The following is a 23539-nucleotide window of genomic DNA, read 5'->3' as shown; positions in this document are numbered from 1 at the left end:
TTACTATGCCGTGATGCACCGCGTGATTAAATGGATAGTCTGATACGAGTAGTAATAAACCGATGTCGTGCTAAAAATATCATTCATTCCCGTGTAACCCGTTTGGTATTTAATTCGATCAAAGTTCATCTTCCCGAGAGAAAATTTCTCTTTTAATCAAGTAAAAACACACATATTATACTGCAGATATGTGAACTTGTATTAAATTAATACATATAATTTAATGTAAAAAATTCCAAACAAAAAATCACATGTGTAAATCATCGTGTTTCAGATAATATCGATTGTTTTGCAAATATACGCGATGTGTATATTTATTTGTTATAACTAATTTTCATGTAGGGCAATAATACTGAACAAAATTAAATAAGCTCTAAAAAATATATAAATTATAGTTTATACACAACTCTTTCAACGTTCTGCAGTAGCTGCAAAATTATATTGATGGAAGACAATTGAATTCGTAATCTTTGAAGATAGCTCTGTGGGATTTCAGGATAGAATTTCCAATAATCTCCTATGACGCGAACGACGCGCGAATAAATTCGGTATTTGTCATGTGTCACGGCTTGTAGGGACGAAATTATTTCTATAGTAAGGAGGACATAAACGTCGAGTGTGGGCAGACGACGCATAATCCTTTCTTTAAGTACGCTATATCTCCTTTTTTTATTAAGGCAGGTATAAAGTCAGATTTATAGCTCGCGTTACATGACGCGCGATAGCGGTAGTCCCTATTTACATTCGTATGTAATCCCGTCTTAAAAAGTCGTATAAGTGATTTAATGATCAAGACAATATGCAATATTAACGGTGCCATCTTTATCTAAAAATTGCCGTTTCTATCAAATGACATAGCGAAGTTATCACCACAAATTTATGGGAAGTGAATAAGAGCATTTACGATTATTGCGATTACGTATTGCGCTATATTCATTAACGTTTCATGACAATAGGTTTCATTACATCGCAAATCAGCTATAATATTTATTTTTAAATCGATCTAATAATTGTGTTAGTTGTCCATGTGTATAAATCGTAATACAATTAAATATAATAAATTATATTTGTAATAACAGCATAACAAAGTTAAAACAATAGAAGCATGTTTAAATAAAAATGCGATATATTATTCTTTTTCTGTCGTTTTCTCTCTAAAAGCATTTAAATCCTTTTTAATGGAAGTTATCATACACATACATTCTCTCTATTTTTTAGAAATAAAAATATTTAAAAAATATTATCAAAATATTTCAAAAATATATATAAAATTACTGAAAAAAGAATGTTTTGGCAAACGTAAAATTGTGCGCACATAAATAAACTTCAATCTTTAGCTGACTAAATTAATGTTGACTTTTTTTCGACAGAATATTTTTTTATCATTCAAAACACGGAAGATTTTTATTAAAAAATTTTTAGTACGTCTACATTTTACGAAAAGTAATCCAATTTGTTAATTAATTGTAATTTTATAATAAAAATATAAAATATTTTAAGCATTCTTATGCAACCAACCGTTATACCGTAAATTCCTAAAAGATTTCGATTTTCCGTGAGCTAACAATGAAAATAGGAGACAGCTGATACAAATTCGCACGCAAATCTACTCGACGCGCACAGGTAAGTACTCGGCGAAAGGTTACTCGTACTTATCCCGTGGCTCTTCATCGATATTCCTGACTTCGCTCTGCTGGATAAAAAGGTCGAAACTTCCGGGAACGAATCTACATACACGTAGGTACAGGTAGATATGTATGTATGCACAGGCGCGGGTATAAATTTTGTCAGACCGCACGGGGATGCTCCGACAGAACGAGGCGAGTCACTCTTGTCAGATTTCAGGGGAGGAAGGAGAAAAGAGAGGCTGAGGAGTCTCGGATCGAGAGCGAAGAATCGAGCAGAAGCGAGTGGCTGACTCGGCGCTGAATCGCGCTTAGGAAAATTCCAATTACTCGCTCGGCGACGCAATATCGGCCAACATAAATATCGCATTGACAGGCCCGTAAATAGGGATTCATTGTAAAAACGTCTAATAGCGAGAGAGGGTCCCGCTGTTGCTCGTTTGGGGGAGAAATAGTAGGGGTTACTTTTCGTTCGCCTTTATATGAATCGCGTGATAACCCCAATGATATCTCGAATTTCCCTCCCACCCTATTCCCCAACCCGCTCTCTTCGCGAACAAAAAGTGAAAAAACGGAGCGGAACAAATGGAGAACCACAGATGACTTAATATCGATGTTGAACGTAGACAACAATATATGTAACAATATATAAGCTAATCTTTTTAACACATATAATATCATCAGTATGTTTTTGTAAATTATTTTGTAAATTATATTTTTATTGTAATTATTCCATAACATTGACCAACTATTTTATGATCAGAAGTTATATACGTAAATTGATGAAAATTGTGAAAGCGATAAACATCTCGGATATTTTTCTTTAGCCAAGTTTTTCCCGAGAGAGTTAGACTATCCAATTCCATTACTACATCCATGCTTAATACGCTCCATGCGCTTTTATTTCTTGCAAACTGCGAGACGATCTTCTGTTATTATTTTAGAACCGAGCGGGATATTTAGGTTTCATTTGCATGCCCACTTTCATTTGTATTCTGTGATGGTTTCAATATTGATTCCTGCTGCAAGTCGATTTATTCCCTTTCGATTTCTATTTATTAAATCAATTTTAACGTCTCGCAACATATTTTAAAGAATTCTTGGAATAACCTCAATTCAATATCAAATTTATCAAAATTATTGCAATATAAAAGTCGACAGTCTCTTTTTATTCATCGCGCAAAAAAAGTCTTTAATTTTAATCATATGTTAATAATATTTAAAAAAACAGAGAAAATTATATAAAATAGTCTTAGTACACTTGTATCAATTTTCGAGACTTTTTAATATAATTACATCTTTTAATATAATTACTTCCACATCTATAAATCTGTTATGCTGATAATGAAAATATATGATGTTTATAAAATTTTTGAAATGCATAAATCAGCCGAAAATCACACATGATATTTAATTCACGCTACTTTTTATCGAAACGCGCAAACTCGACGTATGACAGCACTTAAAAATTCCGGTCTCCTCATGGTTACGCGATCTCGTGAATATAACGCAAAGCGACAAGTCACTAAATTTATTGTAAAATGTGTAATGCAGAGGTTTCGCTAGGTATCGATCTCCCATCCCATGTGCGACACTCGCTGAAATAAGTCAGAAAAGAATTTCGTACGATGTCAAATAATGCCACAAAGTCTCAATTTTTAAATTCAATTTTGTTTCTTTTTAAAAAAACTTGCTTTCTTTCATTCGTATTTATGAAATGAACATATTACATAACATAATGTTTTGTGTGTGTATGTGTAACAGTCTCACTATCTCCGTACAATATTTTAATAGCGACAATTTTAATCAACTATTTAAATTGTTATTTAAGAAAGAATTTAAAATATTGCACATACATTCATAACTCATTAATATTAGCTGATCTCCGTATGTAGTATCTATATAAGAAAAAATAAAATCAACTGTAAAATAAAAATCAATATCACCTGATTTGTAAAGATCAATAGATGACAGATCAGTAAATAAACTTGTAAGTATAGTTACAGATCTGAACATGCGAATTCTATGCAATATCGTTGACAAACTTTGATAATTCTTTGATAAACTTTGATAAAAAAAACTATTGCCTCAATATTTTTATTAGTATTTTTGACTCTATTAATCTCTAAAATATACACTATTAAGTATTATATGGAGGTTGTAAGACCTTATTCTGTATATGTGTATTTATATATTCTTATTATAAAAAAAATAAAAAAAATAAATAAATTATAACTAAAAATAAAACATTATTGTAATTAAATAAAAAAATCTATACACTCTTCTACATGTTTCTAATTTCTAATTTCTAATTTCATGTTTGTGCAAAAACTTTTGTAAATGTTCTATACACAACTTTATACACTAATATTGTGTTTGGTTGCACACGTAAAAAATATAGAATCTCGATTGTACATTTAGTGCTGTTGTGAATTACGGTTTTACAATAAAGCTTGCGCCATTTCTGACACTTGAACATACGCGACATATCGACTGCGCGTCGAGGAACCGCGTCATTGTAAAAGCCATGGGCGAGAGCTCGGGGCAGCTCATGGATTGATTTCCATTTAGTTTCATAGTGTGTGACGAGGTAACCCCAAAATACCCCGGGGTGCCTTCCCTCGCGCCAGGAAGCTCGGGGAACCGGCCGCGAACCAATCCGGACGCTACTCGTCCTGTTAAAACTACCGGAATGGCCTGAACGGTGCTTGGAAATCAGGACTATGGAGAAAGGCAAAAGCACTGTGCAGCCGGTTTGCTACGTAACGTAGGGTTACTCGAGATAAACTCCGCCCGTGTTACATGAATGCATTACAACACGCTCGCGAAGATGTTGGTTTGGTACGCAGGATAGTAGTAGATACAGTAAGTAGTGTACACAGCAAAGTGTTTGTCTTTCAGGATTTATCGATCCGCGTGCCCCTTCGCTTGCCTGCCGTTTTAATTAAATATCTTTGTCAAGGCGTTATGAGTACTGCTTATTCTAAAAATAAATTGAATAAGAACTCGGCGATTGAAGAGAAGAAGTCAAATAATAGCTAAGTGTGCTGAGTTATATAAGAAAAAAATTTAATTATAACTTGTATTTTTATATTTTACAAAGATATTATTTCAATTAAAGATACTATTTGTTAATATTAGGCTTATTGAAAACATTATTGATTTGAAAAGATCAAATTTAAAACAATTTTTTTAATACAATTTTGAATAACGATTTATCGGAATCTAGCAAATAATCTATCATTCTTTTTTATCTCAAAATATTATTATTATTACTATTATTATTATAGATATATTCTATAAACTTACAAATTGATATATAATTGAATTTGCACATATATGCGTATCTTAGAATTTATTTACCATTGTTCTCAGAATGACATTTAGTTTCAAGTAAAAGTTTCAAGTAAAAACTGGCATTATATTAATCATAATTATTTTAACTATCTTAATATAACATATATTTTTCGATTTTAACCATTTATTTTAAAATGAACGCGAATCAAATCTCGGTTATTCTGTTGAAATAGATTTCATGTATCAACTTATACTCATGTATCTTCTTAGCTTTGTAAAATTATATTCAATTGATGAATAAAACTAAGTATCATCAAATACTATATAACAAAACATCTAGAATTTATAAAAAAAAATATTTTTACAAGCAGATTTGTATGTAAAAATGAGAAATACATAATCTTCATCATTGTAACTAAATACTATAACAAAACATCTAGAATTTATAAAAAAAAAATTTTTTTATAAGCAGATTAGTATGTAAAAATGAGAAATCATCATCTTCATCACTGTTCCATCCAATTTTGCAGCTCGAAATTTTATAACAAAATCCATTCAAAATTTACAACTCGAAATATTACGGAAAAAACTGTAAATATCATAAAAAATAATTCTTTATGTTTAAGATAAAAATATGAATTGCAAATAAATATGATAAGAAATCACTCGAGTATATTATAGCCAGAGAGCCTAAGAGAGAAGTGAGATCACTCACAATCAGTTCACTTCACAATTTGATCATCCAAGAGTTTCTCGAAATACGATAGGATACATCAGTGTTAAATGGCAAAAAGGGAATTATTGTTCGAATGGAAGATAAAAAATAACTACGCGACGTCGATCGAAGGGGGTCAGCTTTCCGACAACTGTAGCGTGAAAACGGACGAGGCCATGGCGAATCGTCGGCGGGCAGTCACGCCCAGACACTATATTCGCTTTTGTATTCAATCCCTCCGTCGCCCTTCGGCAATTTCGTTTACGTGGCCCAGTGGCTCACAATGGCCGACTCACAAAGGGATGATCGGGTCGCCGCCAATAAACCGGGGGTTACAGGGGAAATCGGACTCGTGCGCCGGATTCTATCGCGAGGATGAGTGGGTCAACCGATAAATGGCACGCCGTCGGCGACGGCCGCGACGACGACGTCGTCGTCGTCGTCGTCGTCTGCGGCGACGACGGTGACGGTGACGTGGATGAAGTCATCGAAGTCGGCGACACCAAACATGTTGTTTTTAAGTCAAATATAAAATGTGATAACTTATTTTAGATGTAACAACTTATTTCAAAATTCTGGTAATTTAAATAAGTTTTTCTTAGAACTATTAAACGTTCTTTTTAATCAAGGTAAGAAAGAAATGAGTTTCTTTTGAATATAAATAAAAAAAAATGATTCTATTTTTCTTATCATTAACAGCATCTATAGATGTGGCAGCATTCATAAAAAATATTTCTTTACAAATGAAATTACATAAAAATATTTTTACAAAGAGAGATTAGTTCATTTTAATCTCTTAATAATTAGGAGAATGCCGACGTCATACGAGTAAAAGGAATTTACTCTGTAGTTAGACTAATAGCAGCGACCAAATCATGCACGCGTAATCTTGTCTTTGTATGGAAAATAGTATAGTGCAAAGGGTTAATCCATCTGAAAATTCGCGGCTTTACGAAGTCGCATCATACTTAATGTAATAACAAATTAACAGAGCGAAGAACTTCGCATATCCAACGAGACGCATAATACACAGAGCAAATTAACGCGATTCGCGGAATAGCAATATGGTGGAATTAATCTCTCTTAAGAGTCACTGAGTCGTGCATAGGTGAATTACTCTTGGGAAGATCTGAAATTTTTATCGGAAAGCGGCCGGAAATCTGAATTTACAAGCGAATTAACTTCGTCAGAGGTGCTTTTAGATGATAACGTATGATAGCGCTGAATGATGAGTGAACTGTAAATTTAAAACGGACTAATCCAACAGGCGCATTATAAAGAGCGGTCGACGAAGTCAAAGAGCGCTAAGCTTATCTTAAATTAATCGTGATTTATAACAACGCGCTGAATACAGAGCTTTTAACTTTGAACTTACTTTTGAAATGTTCGGAATTAGATGCGCTCGGATTCAGATTTATAGGTGCTTGCATATTTGACAATTATCGTTCAAAACTGTATATTTGACTCGCCTTTTAATTCTAAGATATCTACAGTTAAAAAATTTAAAGGAAATCTAATTGTAATTAAAGCTTTAATTTATTAAACTTTAGACTTTAGATTATTGAATTATAGAATAGTCTTTTGGGCTTTTAAACTATGCAGCAAAGCAAGATAATATAAATATGTTATAATCTTGTAAAAATTAGAAAAATTAGAAAATATTCGCGATTAGAGAATCATAGTCAAAATCTATAAATATTTATTATTCAAAACATTACTGCTTTCAGTATTTTAATTACAAACATTTAATCTTGCTTTAATAAGTTTTTTAATATGTGATTGTTAAACTTTATGTTTAAAGAAAATTTCTTTGCATTTAAAAAAGATATATTTAAACGATTAAATTTGCAATAAAAAAGCAATATTCTCTCCAACAATCTTTTTCGGTGTCTGCATCTCGAGTATGTCATCTCTGATATGTACGAAAGGAAAATTATTTCCGCCACCCGAGGGGTTAATCAGCATGACGCACTTCAGACGTTCAACCGTTGCCATAGGGGTGTTCTTAACGATTCCTTATTGTCAAGAGTAATCACGACACGGTATATAGAAGGATCAAGTCTACGACTAAGCTCTCGATCCCAATGAATCAAATTATCCTCGGAATTAATGCACCGAGTCCGGTGTATGTACGTGTTCATGAAATATTATAGTGGTATCCATCGGAAAATCTCTAAGGGAGCCACAAATCAATGTGGATCAAATATATATACAGTTAATCCTCTATTCGATTTCGTCTGAGAAAGCGTGTAAAATTCGATGTGAGATAACGTCGGAAAAATTAGTTCACGCTTGTAAGAGAAAAAGAATATAGAAAAAAATTGAGCAAAATAGTTAGTGATCCAACTGTACTAGAAACCTTTATTTAAATAAAAATTTAGATATTTCGTTAGAAATTTAAAAAATACGTGATAAATGAATAAGAAGATTAAACTAAATCTCCGGAATCCTCTCATAACTCGATGGAAATAAGTTGACCGGTACCGCAAACGCATTAACAATTACTTATGTTTACGAATATATATATTATATATATCGTTATAAGACGGCGAAGAGGTCTTTACACAGACAGCCTTATAAATACGCCCGCATAAAACTTGCAGCTTCAGCTGCAACGACGCGAAACTTCCCGAGAAGCATCTCTGACAAACGCAAATTCGCCCGCGGTTCTACCGTGAACGCAAAACTTATTCCTAACCAACAATGAATTACACAGAGCTTTGCTGGCCGTCTTGACACGATCAATAAAAAACTTTCACAACGATTGCGCAACGTTTTCGTTAATAACCCGAGATAATTATAACGCGCGTATATTACGCGTGCGTATGTGTGTGTGAAACTGTGCATGTAGTGATGCATAAGAAAAAGTAAACTCATTATATTTTGTGTTATCCCGGAATAAACATTCATTAAAAAACGTAAATTATCGCGGAATATGCATATATTTACGCAACGTAGTATGTGCGATTTTGCGAGCACTATTTAAATCGTAATTGATGTGCACACACAGAGAAATGCGTCCCGGTTGTATTTAGAGCCGCACCAGAGCAAGTCTCCAATTAAAACATCGTTCGCGAAATTTTCGACATTTAGGTAGAGTCAGGAAATTTTGCGGCGTCGGCAATGGCAGACGCTTTCATCAGCAAATCCGCTAAATGCATCGAATTATTTATATTTAAAGATATTTACCGCGTATTGAACGTTTCGTCGACAATGTGCCTCTCGTTATGTATTTTGAATTTGCCAACAAAAAAAGATCAAAATTTATATAAATTTAATTAAAACTTTATTTGTATATACACGCACAATACACACACACACACATTTTGTAGCGTATGTTTAATATTTGCATATGAATCAATGTATATCAATTTTCTAAAAAAAAAAAATGAGCAATAAAAAATGGATTCTAATACTAATTCTAGAATCCGTTTTTTATTTTTTTATTTTTAGAAAATTATTGATACACAATGATTCATAAAAAAAATATATAGATATATATATTTCCTTGTTTCGAGAGAGATATATTGTATTCTCTTATCACAAAAATACTTCAGTATAATATCGTACTATGATATGTCGTATTATCTGTTGTCTATTACCACTATACAAATGTTATAAAATAAACAATTTTCACTCACCAACACATGCAATAGCGAAGTGTAGTCCACAGCACGTTGATCTGTAAATACAATATTTAAATTATGTATATACATGTATATATATATACATACATACATATATATATATATATATATATATATGTATATGCCTACTAATGTACAATAATGATATTTCAAAGTAATTAATATGCGCAATTTTTTTCGCGTCCTTTAAAAAGATATTTAAACAAATATAACAAAAATTATGTTTCTTAAAAGAAAATGTTATGTAAATGTGTAAACTTTTATAAAATATAATAAATATAAAAAAGTTTCTTATATAAAATCTTAAATATAAATAATTAAATATAAATTTTAATTATTTATTAATAAATAATTCTGTATAAATAAGTTATATAATTATATCTATGTAAAAATTTTTATATATAAAAATCTCAATTATTATAAGTATTTTATTATAAATATTTTAAGAGATTTTAAAATAAAATTTTAAAAATATTTTATATGCATAAAAATAGTATATTATATGTATAATGTAAAGTAAATTCCGCGAAGATAAAGCAAGTAATTTTATCAGTACCGAATTAAAAATAAATTAAATGTTATAAATTATGTTATAAATTGTATTTATATGCATACCTTCATAGTTGTCCCGTTGTCGCCCGATGCCTCCCAGGGCCTCCTCCTCCTCTCTTGGTCTTTCGTAGCACTCACAACACTCGCGAAAACACGAATAATTACGATCGCCCGACACTTTACACGGCACTCCCGACACGCGAAACTTTACACGGCACTCCCGACGCGACGCGTGAGACACACGCGTATTTCGCGCATTGCTTTTGCAATGAGAAAAACGATGCGAAAACTATAATCGCGCGAATCAGCTTACCTGTAACAAATAAAATACATATATGTATAGAGATATTTAAATAAAAATTATGTGTGTTTCTTAAAAGAAACGTTATTATATATTTATTTTGCATACCCCACAGTTGCCCCGCTGTTGCCCGATGCCTCCCCGGGCCTCCTCCTCCTCTCTTGGTCCTTCGTAGCACTCACGACATTCGCGAAAAACACGAATAATTACGATCGCCCGAAACTTTACACGGCACTCCCGACGCAACGCGTGAATCGCATGCGTATTTCGCGTACATTGCACAATAAGAATAAATGATGCAAAAATTATAATCGCACGAAGCAACGTCGCGAATTTCGCAGTCAAACTCGCGCGCAAATTATCAGCAATGCTACCTGTAACAAATAAAATACATTCATATATTAGAGCAATCTTATTATTTCGCATTATAATATACATGATATAAATATGTAAACTAGAATTAACGATAGATATATCCACGAGTCGCAACACATTCGCGCGCGCGAAAATAGATCAGGTTAGGTTGGGTTATGTGATTGTTAGCATAGATTTTGCATTGAATTTCTCGCGAAATATGCGCTTCGGACAATTACGATTATATATAAATGTTGAAATTATAATGTGTGATTGATAAATATTACAATGCAAAGATTAGAAATGATTATGCTTACTAATTAATCATAGCGGGACGCAGCTCGAACTATCTGATACTCGCGGCGTTTCGGTAATGGCCGACACTACAAACATCGGCAACTTCATTCTAATAGCGCGCGCGCGAGAGAGAGAGCGAGAGAGAGCGAGAGAGAGAGAGAGAGAGAGAGAGCGAGAGAGAGAGAGAGAGAGAGAGAGAGAGAGAGAGAGAGATATATATATATATATATATATATATATATATATATACTATATATGATTAGTGGTATATTCTGTAAGAAACTTTCGCTCTATAAGCTCTGTAGCTCTTTAGCTCTTTCTTTTTTACTCTACAGTGCTACATAGCTTATAGAGATACAGCGTTATAGAGCATTTTTACAGAATAGACCCGATAATATTAATAACTAATTAAAACTCGAAGGAGATTCGTTCGAAAAGATATAGTTTTAGAATAAGTACACTGAGAGAATTTTCTCTTAGAATTTACCCTGAAAATCATGGTAATCGTGGGACAATATATGGTATGGAAAGAATGGAAAGAAATTTTATGAGAATTTCTCTGATTAATATTTATCACAATAAAAATAGTAATATCTATCACAATAAAATATAAAACATGTTTGATTAATTTCACTAAACTGCATAGTAAAATTAATCAAACATATTTTATATTTTATTGTAATAGATATTATTATTTTGATTGTGTGATAAATATTAATCAGAGAAATTGTCATAAAATTCTTTCCATACCATATTGTCCCACGATTACCATGATTTTCAGGGTAAATTCTAAGAGAAAATTCTCTCTGTATATAATTCTCGAAAATCGACTGGCGTCTCATCTCAATATCTATAGACATATAAGTATCCGGTTGTCTTTATTTAATTAATATTTTTTTGCTTTTAAAAGGCAGAACTCTTTTTAAAACTCATGTAAAAACTATAAATTTTTTTAATCCTGTTAATTACTGATAAAGAAAATGCAAAGCGTCTCACTTTGTCCCAAGGCATTTTCATTGTTTAATGGCCAAAGCTATTTGTTTAAAAAACTATCAAGAACTCTATAACTATCGAAAATCAAGCCAAAACTTTTAATTATTTTTCACGAAATCAGACGCCAGCTTCACACACATCTTTTAAATATTTTTAAGTTAAAAAAATTAATCAAAGATGATTTAATAGATTCCATAGCTTACATATTGTATGAGTTTTCTAGCAATAATGAAACTTCTGTCTAGTAGGATTGTCCAAGAATAATTTTTCACACTATATCAATGCTGACGAGATCAATGCTATAGTCAGACATAAGTGTTGCAAAAATGTTAGATATAAACCCATCATATATGATAAAATCTTGTCGCCCCGAAATTTCTTCTCTCATTGGAGAAAAACAGATGGGACGAGCGCGCGAATAAGACAACCTGATGAAGAATGTCATGCCATAAGAAATTAAAACGATAAGGTCGTTAAGTGAGTCGAGCTTTTGTTCATACGACGGTCGCTTCCTCCACGTGAGTAATACGAAACGGCGGGAGGCATGAATCAGAATCAGGGGAAGCCAGCGAAAATGAATGACAACCCATTTGTATGACGTGCTCTCTCCCTTTCCCCTGTTTCTCCCCGTCGTTCGTGTAACCGTCGCGTCTTCTTCCTCGGTCATAGGCAGGTAAAATATCGCGAGCGCACAAAACACGGTTCTGGTTACCACCCGGTGTTACAGCGATGCGCGCGCGAGCGCGCGTGGGATAAGAAACCGGAAATCTCCGTTGCGGTGCGACCTATACGGACAGTAAAGCTCGCGGTATGATTGCCGCGGGTTCCAGTTTATGCACTGACAGTGAATTATGAGGCGGACACGAGCCACACGAAGGAAAGCGCGGGCGCCACGTCGACGAGGCGTTAGACTCGTGCCAGGTTACGATCGTAAGGGATTCCCGGGGCTCTATAAACTTGGAACGAGAACAGCCAATGTCATTCCGCGACTTGAAGGCGGAATGAAGTGAATGTTGTCTACATATATAGCATTTACTCCTTCAGCCTCCCGTAGCCTCTACAAAATGATATTTGATGATCTCGTTTGATGGGAGCATTAATGTTACTTATGCTATGAATGCTACGACTCATGATCACTGTGCCTGGAGATTTAATGATTGATCTCAAGATATTTAAGATATTTAAAGCATTATTAAAAATTTACTAATTTGTTTAAAAGTGTATTAAACCGTATAATTTATTTAAATTTGTATAAAAAATCGATCTTATCTCTCTCTAGAAATAAAAAATTATTTCTATTTTAGAATATTTTTTATGTCTTGACAAGTTGTTTAAAAATATTAAGCTATTCTTTTTCTTTCTTACATTACTGAAAAGTAAAAGAATTAACTTAAAATTCTTTTTTCTGCAACTCTACAGATTTCAATGTCCTATTTTGGGTCAAATCAATAGAAAAGAAGGAATATTGCGTTATATTAAATATAAGAGAACTGAAAGGTTGCTAAAGTGCTTGCTCATGGAAAATGTGGCAAATAACACACCGCATGACTTGTCGCGGTATTGGCTTCGCATAAACCAGGTATTATTGACAATGCACAATCTGCCCCCCTCCTCACACACATACACATACTCTCTCTACCTCTCTCTCTCCTTCTCTTTCTTTCTAAGCATCTTATTTTTCCGACATAAATTAGAAGCCTTAATTTACGATGCAATATAGATATAATTTTTATCCCAAAGGAAATTGCATTGAATGTCGCCGCACAACGATGACAGCATGTCGATTCAAGGAGAACACAGCCAGTTAGGAAACCGAAAGTATCCCCAGATAGAACTGCTCGAAACATTCCCTTGGGATAGTTGAAATACTCTTTCCCGAGAACTGCACTATACTTCGTTCCTAATTTCAAATACTATCGCATTGACTCTCTTGCTCCTATTTCCGCATTTCTATCGGCGTGTACGAGGGACGACTAATTTATAAACTGTCCACAGATTCATTAATTCTCGCGGCGATTTATTGCGCGACGTGTATCTTGACGAAAATCTTAGCACTTTTGTCTCAAAAATGGAGCAACGTAATTCAATAAACATTAGCTAGCGTTTCGATTTTCAAATATTGCGTTTCCTTGAAATCTTATAATCAAATACAATACTATATATATATGTATATGCGTATGTGATTTCATATCTCATCTTATTTGAAACATTATAAATGTGTTATAAAGCTAAACCGTAATTAGAAATATTCAGAAATATCAAAAAGAAAATTTACATATTTCTAATTAAAATAAATCATTATTTATCGTGCTCAATTGTCGTAGGAATCGCTTATTAAAGGATGCATTCTTTAACTTGATTCATTTACTATGATGATCCAATCCAGAGACCGAAACGTACAGACGTTATAAAATTAATCAATAAATTAGAAGAAAAAGAATGTGTGTTAATCGCGCCTGGTTTTTAATAGCTCATTTTCTTGTTAGTAAATAATTAGCATACAATAAACAGTTATTTTATATTATAATACCAAAATAATTTAGAAAAAATACTGATTTAAAGATATTGAAAAAATTCGAGAATTTGCTGATACATTATTGATACAGATAGAAATGTACATAAGAAACAAAGGCGATTGATGAAGTGCGTAAAAAACATCCGATTGATTTAATGTTGTACATTTGATTAGATTTATAGATTCACGTATAAATACTCGAATGAGTTTATATGCTCTAAATACTCGACTGTGAATATATATACTCGAAACATACATAAATCTATCCGATCTGCACATTAAATTAATGAATGTTCTCTCATGAAGCATCCAAGATAAAATGCGCTCACTGCTTTGTGATATATATATATAGTAAACATTATATCCGGAGAACTTTATGTTCTTAACATGATTAATATTTTCCCGATCGCATACGCACTCTTGGCAATTTATACCTTTTAAATAATCATATTCGATATGAAATTATGGTAATCAAGATAAAACTTTAATTTTAATGAGGAAGAGAAAGCAAAATATTTGTTGAGATATCCATTAAATCCATTACCCATATCATATTTTCGCTATATAAACTGAAAATATTTTTAATTTATACATTAAGATAATAAAACTAAAATTAAATAATAAACAAAGTTTTATTTACGCTAATTGCATTTGTAACAATAATTGCGAGAAGCTTTTCTAATTAACATAAGAGAACACTGCTAATTAGCAGACGCTTTCATGCGTTTAGATAACATCTATTTACATATACTCCATACAATTTTGTAATTATATTAAAATATATATATATATATATATATATATATATATATATAAAATTCCATCCGCTATTATAATTATATGTGCCTTGTCTTCTACAAATACAAAATCTGTAAGGTTTTTTCAGAAAACCATGAACATATTTACAGAAGTATCTCAAAACACATTTTTACTAATCTTTTAATTATTGCTTTCATATATTTCTATATGTAACATATAGCTTCATAAATAAACAACTAAAGCGCATACGATGTCGCGATTACTTTGCTGTTTGCCTTGTTCTCACGTTACGAATTTTATGGCAACTTCGGCACGCGACCATTCACGATCGAAAACATGGCATACTGCAATCAAGTTTGAAAACCAAAGCGAAAGGAACGTATAATTCCGGCCAGTAAGCATCGCTCGTATACCGATTTTACGATCGTTTCTCACCTTGAAAAAACGCATAGTAAAGCAAGTAAAGAGAGGAAAACTGTTATAAAAGACATATAAAAGACGTAAATGTACGATGTGTACGGGGGTGATTTGTGTTGTATATACAAGCCAGAAGAAGGGGTTATTGCCACTAGTTAGTAGCCCGAAAGCAAGCTAAAGGCGATTCGGATAAACTGCGTTTCAAATTATCGCTCCTCTTCCGGAGCAGCAAACAGCGGTTCCACGGGGACGTTTATTTCCCCCGCGACACGAGTTACGTAATCTTATATCCGTTCTCCCTTTTATGTAACACGCCGAGATGTGAATCTATGTACAAGGCGTCTCGGGAACGCGAGGCAGTCAGAAATTGCCGCGTTTCACTTTAAGAAATTCAGAGACATTTTTCCGCGAGATAATTTATAAATTGAGAGAAATCTCTATAATATAATTAATCTTTGAAATATGAACTGTCGTAATTTTTAATTATTAATGTTCATCGTGAGAAACGATCTTTGAAATTCTAACGTTATTTATTAATACAATGGAATCTCCACTTTCCTGATCTATTCTATCAAATGCGAATAATGGCATATGCAAAACAGTTCATTTATTTCAACCTATACCGAGAAGAAAAGAAGATATTACATATAATTGATTGCGACAGGTATCATAATTCAACATGGTCGGATCAAGAGTCGTAATTAGATTGACAGTCGAGGAAGGCTGTTATTTAGAAGTCTATTATGGTAGTACAACGTTTGCAAACTAATTTTCGTCAGAAGTTCCTCGAGCGAAAACTGATTTGAAATTGAAATGCTGCCAAAAAGAGAAGTAGGGGACATGCAAACATAAATAGATATGCATATATGAGTGTATTCAGCACAAATTCAATCTCTCAATCTGATAACGATAAATCATTTTTATGATGGTCCCTAGAGTTGCCCAACCATTTACTAATGTACAGGAGAATGACACATATATACAATTCTCTTTAGAATAAATAAAAGATTTACACAAATTAAAAAATTAAAGAAATTTTCCGTAATCTCTTTAAAAGAATATTTACGACAAATAGATTAATATTTTTCTTCTAAAACTTTTTTATGTTACATAATACCTATTGAATTATAACTTGCAAACCTATACAACAAAATAAAAAATATTCTATTAAATATTCTATTAAAATCTCGAAACTAAGCACACATAATGCATCTCATTTTTCTATCATTTTTTCTTTAATAAAAAATATAAATTATTCACGTTAACCTATTTTACTTTAACTAGTTTGCATAAATTGCTCATCTAATCATAAAACCGTTTCCGTATCGCATATCGAAGTTCGATTAAATTTGCAATATCTCGAATTCTGACGTCTATCATTATTTTAATTCAATTCCAATAATCCTGCCGTTTTACAATAACAGAAATAATATATCCCGATTACATTGTTTTTGTGTGCATACGTTCGCGCGTGAGCAAACCACTTAAATGTTTTATAAAAAATCAATAATAACAACAAACTCTTTAATATTGATTTTATCAGATTCCTTACAAAATTGCATACCAATATAGTAATAATACAGATATAATAAAATCATCTAAATCTCTTCTAACCGCAATGCGGTGTCTAATAAAATAAAATTAACTGCAATTAAAACATTTAAAAAATAATATATATAAAACATATCAATGTTTTATAAAATTATATTTTTTCCCTGGCATGTATACTTACTGCATTAATAACAATTGAAAATAATCCAAAGCAAATTATAAAAAATTCACAAGATATTTAACAACTTAAAAATTTTTTTAGATTACTTTTAATCATTTAGCTCAACTGTAATATTTTTAGACACAAAACAAATAAAAATTTTAATTTAAACATCTTTAGCCACATTTGCTCCTACAATAACTATAAAAGTTATTCGGGAATACTCGTTTTTTGCCTTGTATACTTAAATTACAACTAACAATTCGAAAATGAAGAGATAGCTTTTAGCAAGTCTTTGTAAAATCGCATCTTACATTTCAACGACGAACAACGGTCTTCCGATTCCTTTCGCGACAGCTGTCTAAAGTACCGATCTTCGCTAGAGTAATTTAATAGTACTCGACGAAGTAAAAGCCTTCACACAACGCTCGCGCCCAAAACTGCGAGCGAGATTCGGCGTTCTCCTCTTCGACAAAGTTCGAAACCTTTTAGTGCTTTGTTGAACCCTCCGGTCTCTCGACTCGCCCTCAATCCCGTCCCTTGCCCGTTGCAGATCCGCCGCCGTTATCCGGTACATTTAAGTAACTTTAACTCCTGCTTGGGAACGTCGAAGGGCGTCTTGCATTACAATTCACTGATCGAACACGTCAAGTCGCTTAATATTCGGCTTTATGCTTTCACTGCGGCTTTATGCTCAAATACGATAACGAAAGTTGCAGTAGCGTTAAACGCGCTAGTTAAATAAAAAAAAAAAGAAAATAAGAATTCATATAATGATAAGATGCGATTTTACAATATGACTAAATTTTACCCAAAATCAAGTTAGATATCTGCACATCAAAACTAAAAAATACACTTCCAAGAGATTCTACCTAGAGAAATATATAATAATAATGTAACAAAAATATGTAATAGCAATTTTATACTATAATAAAATTTCTTAATCCGTGATATTTTTGTTGTATAACTTAATAATAATTTCTCAAGCAAAATTTGAAAATAACTCAATACTAGAGAAACTTTATTTTTTGCCAAAATCTATTTTTCAATAAAAATTTAAATTATTTTTATTTATTCCTTAATTATCTCTTTGTCACAAACTTAATTAAAAAAGATAAATATTTAATTCATTATTGTCATCACCAAAAAATGTATGTTAATAGAACATTCCTCGAATAATTTAAACATTAATATACCCATAAAATCCAAAGAGCAGTTTATTCACGCGCACGTCAACCTTTTTCGATATTCATATTTCTACTCTCTTTCTCTATATCACAATTGTAACCATAATACACAGATGAGAAAAAAAGGTATTCATTTAATCATCAATAATCGTTAACCGATGCTGACACAATCATCCCGTGAAGATGCAATTTTCTCTCGAACCCATTCTCGAAATCTTTTCGCCTGTACAATCCGACTATAGTGGCTCGTCAACTACGTCCGACCACCCTCCGTCTTTTCCTCCTCCTTTCCCCAAACCTTCGCAGCGCGACACAGCTTCGTCGTAGTTATCTGGTACATTTAAATAATTGCAAATCCGGAGCACCGTTTTAGCGACGATAATTTATTGGAGCAATTCGCGCCGCTCGCTGAAGCGACTCGCTCCGTAGCGAATTCCGCCATAGCTCCACCCTGCCTTCCGTAATCATCGTCGCGGTGTATCCACGTGGATTCATCCCCTGTGTAGCCTTCTTTCATTGACGCCAGAAGCGAGGTACAAACCGAGGGGGTAGTCTAGGGGAAGCGGTTGGACTTAAGCCCGTCGATGTTATATTCAACATACAACCCTACGACGCGATGCCTTCCCTCCTTTCTTTCTCGCCCCGACGAGCCGCTTGTTATGATTGTCTCACGTAGAGAATCAGTCTTACCAACTTTTACAAGCGGAATTTTGATTGCAATGAATATAGAATTGCAAAATTTCAGAATTTTATTACAGTATATAAAAATGTGGAAAGAAAAAATACTTGTATAAGTTCTACAAAAATTTTTTTTGTTTCAAGAACTTTAACACACAAAAAATGTGAGTGAAAATTCATAATTAATAATGCGTAACTATATGTAGCAAGACTATAAAAAAAAGATAATAAAATTACTTCAAAAAATAATTATTAAGTCATTAATAACGGCAACGTCAAATTACGAAAATACGAAAGAAAAATATTATTTTAAAAATCATGATTAAATTAAAATTTTAAATATATATGTATATGTATATTCTAATTTCATAAAAGAATAGATATATAGTATATGAAATTTCTGCTACAAATGCCATAATTACGATTGGTAATGCTGATATATACATGTACATATACATGTACATTCAACCCTCCGTCCAGAACCGCAATTCTGAGGATGGTATGAGTTTCCCCCCCGAGTTAAATGACCTTCGAAGCCTTCGAGTGAGGAAAGAACATTAAGCGGAAAGAAATATCGTGAAGAATGGAAAAGCGGCGTTATAAAGTCACCCTCGTGAAATATGTTCGTGATGCAGCGAACTGTAGAGTCGATCAGGACCCGCGTCGTTTTTCATTCTAGGTACATGGACGGTAAGCGAAACGCGTCGCATCGCGAAACGTCAGCCATTTGCAAGTGATATCGATCAAAATGCATACCGATCGGCTAGATTTGTTATTTTTGTCAAATTAGATAATATAAACAAGAGCGATTTTACACATCTCTCAAAATGTCAATTTTCAGCAAAATTTGAAGCAAAAACGTTCGAACTTTAGTATTTTATCTTATTAATTTATTAATATATTTTATATCTATATTATTCATTAAAATTACTAGAAATTAAAAAATCGATGTAAGAAATTATTTACACACAAAAATCAGAAAAATATATAATAAAATTAAGTCATATTATCGGGAGTTCGCCTTCATCTTTCTAAAAAGAAATCTTCTGAAAAATCTCTTTTAATAAGTATTTTTCCATATATCTGATGCAACTTTTAAATTGCGCATGAACTGATGTCCTCTATTACAATAAAGTGAACATAAAGAACTTTAATTAACCTTAATTCGCCGATGCATTATCGCTTTTCTAGCGCCCATTAGCGAGCAAGTTAATTCACGCACTGTATGTAATTCGATAAAAATTCCCGGGGCTAATAGTATGCGGCTCGACGAATTCGATTATCGCGGAGAGCCACCACACTCGCGTACGACTTCGAAAATGTAAATGGACGGAAATTAATAAAAATAAATTTTCCCGTGCTACCCGGCAAATTAAATATCTATACGTACGCGGAATTTCTGTCGGCCAAATTGGCGACGCGTGTGCGAAATGCGAAGTATCACTGCAAACATTTGATGGTTGGACAGAATGTGTTATACTCATCGAAATGATGAAAAAGTGAAAATACAAAACCTATGTTTCAAAATATATGTCCTTTTCGAGTTGCATGTAACTATGTTGACAACAAAAATGATGTTTATAATACTGTTTTATAATTGTAAAGTAGAAAAACAAATAAATAACAGAATTAATAAATCCTGTTATAAATTTTCCAATTAATACTTGAAAATCATGCATTATACAATTTCTTAAATATCGTGGTTAAAGCTATGTTGTTAATTGATTTTTCTTCTTTATACTCCTTTATTGTCATAATCAATCAATAACATCAATTTTATTGACGTTATTCGTTTGCCTGTATTTTTGCTCTTTAAACAAAAATTAAAAATGACTGCGAATCAAATAATAATAAATAATTGCTTCCATCGTTTTCAAGAGCACACAATAGCTTCAATACATAACGTTCATGGTTAGAGAGATATACTTTATATAATACCCGCAATATTTTTTGATCCTTAAAATAAGCGTCAAACAGCGATGTATGCATCAACAAACAATTCAAAACAATCTCTGCAATCGGCACCAGTCGAGACCGCGATGGAAATGTTGCGCGTTTTAATGAATTCGAGTATCATTTATCCGTTTCAGATTCGAAAATCAATTACAGAAGTGTAACGGCAATATGTAACGAGCAAAAATATATTTTTCGTAATTTTTTAATGCCCACTCTTTCTCTGGCATTGCGATCTCGCCAAGTGTTGCAACGATGCAACGTGCCGGCAATTTAAATTGATTCGCACGTACGAGTATTTTACACCGCACAATATCGAATAAAAAAAGAGAAATAAAATAAAACGTGTTCTTTTTCATAAACAATTAGTTATAATTCAGCACGAAATCTGTAACAACCTTCTGAAATTGAACCTAACGCATAGATACGTCTTGCCTATCTGGGTCAAGCAGAAATAACAATGTTCCCGATAAAAGACATTGATTTAGTCTTTATCATTCAATGCCACACCCATCGTCTTTGAATTTAGCTTCATTGAAATTATACCGTGATAAGATAAACTCGCGACCATTCCATTTATTCGTAGAATGTAATCTGTTGTACGTAAATTAACGCAAATAATAAAAAAGTTTGTAGTTGATTTGAGAATGCAAAAAATAGTTTTATCGTTTTATTAAATATAATTTCATTTATTTATTGAGAATATTAAATATTTTAATATTATGTTATTTTGATTAACACGTACACACATGCACGTACTTACGTTCACTCACTCACTATGTTTATTAATTTATCAAATTGGTTATTAATTATTTATCGACAACAATTTCATGATAAAATTTGTTATTAATTTTAATAATGAGACGTGTGTGGTTATTCCCCAACATTCAAAAAAATTAAATTTTAATACATCATTTACATTATGTGCCGTTTTTAAATTTAGATTTGCATATACATCTATAAAAAAAATAATAATTCGAAAAAATTGAGGAAGGCTAATTTCATAAAATTTTTTGTTAAAGATACACAAACGAAAATTCAACTTGGACGTTAATGTGTAAACGAAAATTTATCAGTTAATTAAAAATTAGTATAATTAAAAATTTTATAAAGTTCGGGTGAAGTTAGCTCTTCCAAATATTTTTTGAATAACTATTTTTCTAGAAATATGCAAATAAAAATTCGAAAACAACAAACATATCCAATCAAATGACATAGAAATTTATTTTCTTTGAATATTAAGAAGCTAACATTATATGGTTAATAATGAATTATACTTTAAATCAAATTTTTCTCGTTTTTGTTCTATTAGAAAAATATGTTTACTCATGTAAAAAATTATGCAAAATAAATAATAATAAAATTTAGATTTAAATATATCAAATTACATTTTAATAATACCTTAAATATACGCCATAATATCCGTCAATAAAGAGTCATTAGCTGATTATATTATTTATTTAGCCGTATAAAGTTTTATTGTAGCCATATGAACAGTTTAATATTCATTTTGTCAGATTTAAACGTTGTAATTACACACAGATTAATATGTGCACAGATTATCAACGAATAGCGATAATATACGATAATGCAAATGATCAAAAAATTAAACTTATTGCATATTTTAAAATATCAATATTCACACGTAATATTGTAATAATTCTACTGATTCGCTAAAAATTCAATTAAACTACCATGTTTATAAAAGAGCTTCTTATGGCAATTTATGAAACAGTTCTACGCAATAAAATTATCTGTTCCCCGCAGAGAAAATCTGATAATAAATCCAATTCGTAAATAATTTTGCGATGAATATAGAGCGATGGCGAGCGAAATAAATCAGAATAGCGCGATTAAGGGTGGGAAATCTTGAAATATTGATAATCAGCATCGCCTCAGCATATTCTTTCGCAGTTTTTCAACTCTCTTTCCGTTGTTGCGCACAATTCAGTTCGCTTATAAATTGTTGTGCGACACAAACTGGAATCTCTTGGGATACGGAAATAACGTTTCAATCAATTGCATACGATACCAAGTGCAATACAATATATATATATATATATATATATATCATTGCCTGAAAATCTATTTAACGAACGCGGATCCGCAAATGAAAATTAGTAATACCGTTGTTGTTCCTAACAAATACATGCGCGCGGCGTTAAACAAGCACAAAAAAAAGGAACACAATTAATTAAGCAACAGTTCATGCGATACATCCCGCTATTTGTATACGATAGAGTCATCCTTTATGCGGAATCTGACTAGTCTATGTTGAATATAGTGCCTCTTCGCTGCCGCGAACAATTCCACGATACTCCTTTGGGGATACGCGAATGTTATATATATAGCGCGGCGTTTCCATAAATTTAACAATTCCCTATTCGTCGTCCCGCTGCCGTTGTAACCACAGAAACGTGACTTTCATCGGCTTTCATCAAATAAAAATTTAACGCATTTGTTTAAAAATGTTCGCATGGCAGAGCATATTAATATCGATTGATCCATTAGCTGAAAACCTTCTATCGAAAAATAATA

The 23539-nt window shown here is 32.3% G+C and overlaps 1 protein-coding gene across 1 annotated transcript in view; it reads right to left on the bottom strand.

Moving 5' to 3' along the window:
- Olf413 (DBH like monooxygenase olf413) overlaps nt 1-23539 on the bottom strand; it is a 263489-nt gene that overhangs the window by 207040 nt on the left and 32910 nt on the right. The window contains exons 4-6 of the mRNA XM_083035221.1: nt 10246-10511; nt 9900-10149; nt 9279-9319 (exon numbers count right to left, since the gene is read on the bottom strand). The gene's annotated coding sequence lies outside the window, so the exon portion shown is untranslated. The remainder of the gene's footprint in view (nt 1-9278; nt 9320-9899; nt 10150-10245; nt 10512-23539) is intronic.

The sequence above is a fragment of the Prenolepis imparis genome, unplaced genomic scaffold (assembly GCF_030444845.1).
Source record: "Prenolepis imparis isolate NDT839.2.m4 unplaced genomic scaffold, iyPreImpa1.0 SCAF_4, whole genome shotgun sequence".
Classification (NCBI taxonomy): Eukaryota; Metazoa; Arthropoda; class Insecta; order Hymenoptera; family Formicidae; genus Prenolepis; species Prenolepis imparis.
This window is presented reverse-complemented; position numbering and strand designations above follow the sequence as displayed.